Genomic DNA, 3,200 nt, shown 5'->3' with positions numbered 1-3,200 from the left:
AAAAAAAAAAAAAAAAAAAAAAAAAAAAAAAAAAAAAAAAAAAAAAAAAGACACAAACAAACACAGTGTCAAGCACAGAAGAGCTGTGTAAAGCTGCTTGTTAGAACATCATTTAATTCTTAGTGAAGTCGATAGATCGCGTTTTATATACAAATTTACTAAATTATATTTCAAGTCAGCTCATTAGCTTCTTTTTAACACATGACATAATACAATTACTTAAATTTTACTTAAATTTAATTTTAAATATTTAGAAAATACAAAAATATATATTTGTATGTATAAGAGAAAACAAATAAAAATAGAAAATAGTAAATATAATTTATAACCATTTTACGTTTTATTTGACGTTAAATAACATNAATTAAATAAAAATGTAATAAAATGTAATAAATGTCTTGTCTACAAATTAATTTAAATTTTTTGGATAAATAACGATAACATTTATTTTTTATTTAGTGAAAAAATCAAATGTGTAATAATTAACAGTTCTTCTTCAAGTAATAGTAGTAATAATGATAAAAAGTTAAGTAAATCAAGTAGTAGTACAGAAGATATAATTATTTCAAGCAGTTAGGATGAAGATTATTATTTTCATTGATGAAATTAACAGGTAGTCAAAGAAAACATCGCATCAAAGATTTGAAGATCTGCAAATTATTATTTGTTGGTTTGATCAAGAATTTAAAGAACATTTGAGAATAAACCGATGTATCCCAAGATAAATATATGTTTGCAATACTACATAGATTTTGGGGTATTAAAAAAAGTAACAATAGAATTTATTCAATTTAGATTATTTATCACCTGCATCTTCCGTTGCAAATAAAATATTATTTTCTTCTAAATATACCATTTTTTCGATAAAACAAGGATAGTTTGAAGTGTCGTCAAAAGAATAAATCGTATCACAACAATGTTTACACTAAAACATTTTTTTATATAGCATAAACAGTTAAAACTAAAGAAAATGGCACGTTTATATCATACATAATCTTATACGTAACTCGAGGCGGGAACTTAAAAAACAAAATGCTGCCAATTTTAATCTGAATTCTCTCAATAAATTGGCAGTATTGCATTCGACACACTGTGCTTGACTGTACTCTTCGGGTGTGTACAGTTGTGTCGAGCTGTGTCGTTGTTGGAAAGCACTTGTTAAACATTGCGTGACTTCGTGTCGTCTGTGTTTCTTGCTGGAAAGCAACGACTGATGTTATGAAAACCGTTTTAGTAAAGTCAAACCTCTTCTAAAAGAGGTTTGGCGTTATTAAACCGTTTTAAGAAAGACGTGTAAACGGTCTTCAATGGTTTTAACGTATCAAAATGTGATATTACCAACTTTAGACATATGTAAGAAAATACAGTCGGCGTCAATGAATCGTTTTGTAGCCCCGGGAGCTAGGGGTAAGAGAGACGGTATTCCCTAGAAATACTGCTAACGGGCGCCGCACTAAGGCCTGTTCTACAATACAGTCGTAAGCCGTAAGTCGTAAGATATTGACCAATCACAATCGATTATTTCTTCTGTAATTTGTCTGTGATTGGTCAATTTCTTACGACTTACGGCTTACGACTGTATTGTAGAACAGGCCTAACTAACTGTAGCAGATTTCGATGAATTGACCAATTACAGTATTTACTGCTAGGGAATACCGTCCCTCTTATCCCTAGCTCTCCGCGTCCACGAAACGATTCATTGACGCCGACTGAACAAAAGATATGGAATCTGACGAAATATCGATTTCATACAGCATCGCTTCAAAATGGATTATTCTAAGGATAATGGATTATTCTGTAAAAAACGAGATCAATGGGAAAATGAAGAAACACGATTTTTCTTCAATTTAATGAGAGAGCGAAAAATGATGAAATGTTTGGATAGAAAAAAATTTCGAAGGAACGAAATATTCAAATTGCTGGAAAAGTACGAAAAAGGATATATGAAAACCCACAAACAGATGCAAACAAAATATACTTTAAACAAGTTGTTAATAATTTCCATTTTTGTAAATTTCACAATCGCAAAACGTAACTTCTTCTATCTGTTACCAGTTACGGAATGTTCTACAACAAACAGTTTTAAGCGCCAAATCCTTTTATGTTGACAATAGATTTTGTTCGGGTTTAATAAAGCTACTTTTTTCTTGGTGGAAGTAAAATACGCCTGATCGTGTAAACAGGCACTATAGAACAGGATTTGCTAAACCGGTTTTTGCTAAAACGTTTTTACCAGTGCGTGTAAACGTTGTCAATGTTTTAGTGAGTTTCAATGCTAATAGCAGAGAGAAGCCTGAGAGCGGCTATCCCATTGTAGTTTTTTACGACGGTTTCGAGTCGCTGGTTTCAGCGCCGAGATCCACAAAAAGTGGATCTCGTACTTCAGACTGAGTTTCACTTTCAAGCGCAGACGGTAAAAATGTACCTCGGTTAGAGTTTGTGCTAGATCCACTTTTATTCGGTTTGAATCCGTGATACATCCACTTCACTGTCGATAAGTAGATCTTCCAAGCACTGAGAGCAGTAGTGGTGGAGACACGCACACAAGCGAAAACCGCGTCTATGTACGTCAAGGTCTGTAGAATAGAGAGGTTGTCTGGTAACTCTCAACCAATCAGAAAACATGGCGGGAGTGACGTCACTCAGCGTGCCCGTTTAAATTAATACGAGTTACATTGTTCTAATAGTACATGAAATATTCAACTTTTATGATGTGAAAAACAATTAAACACTTATTGCTAATTACGAGTTAACTTGTAATCGGTTATTTGTTAGTAAAAGCCTACTAGTAATTATCTTCTACTTAAGAATGGTTTTTTTTGTTCCTTTTCTTTATCGTATTTTGTTAGTCTCTTCGTGCAATAAAAAGGAACCCATTGAACGTCTGTGGAAAGTTCATATGATTATGCATGAAATAAAACAAATTTAACTACGAATCTTCAATATAAAACTAAAAAAGCAGATAAGTTTGAAAAAAAAGAACCATGTGACCAAATATTGAAACGTCTAAAAAATAAAATAATTTAAATGATTTGTCAGTGTTGACCAGGTCAAATTCGTGGTAATAATCAACATAGTAAAGAAACAGTGCTCAAATATTTAACTTATACAATATTTATTAATTATATATAGATACTACATAATATGTAGACGTACACTTTATATATAATTATACAATATTAATTTGTATTCATATAACT

Source organism: Pseudomyrmex gracilis, unplaced genomic scaffold (genome assembly GCF_002006095.1).
Source record: "Pseudomyrmex gracilis isolate BER0280 unplaced genomic scaffold, ASM200609v1 scaffold_469, whole genome shotgun sequence".
Lineage (NCBI taxonomy): Eukaryota > Metazoa > Arthropoda > Insecta > Hymenoptera > Formicidae > Pseudomyrmex > Pseudomyrmex gracilis.
This window is presented reverse-complemented; position numbering follows the sequence as displayed.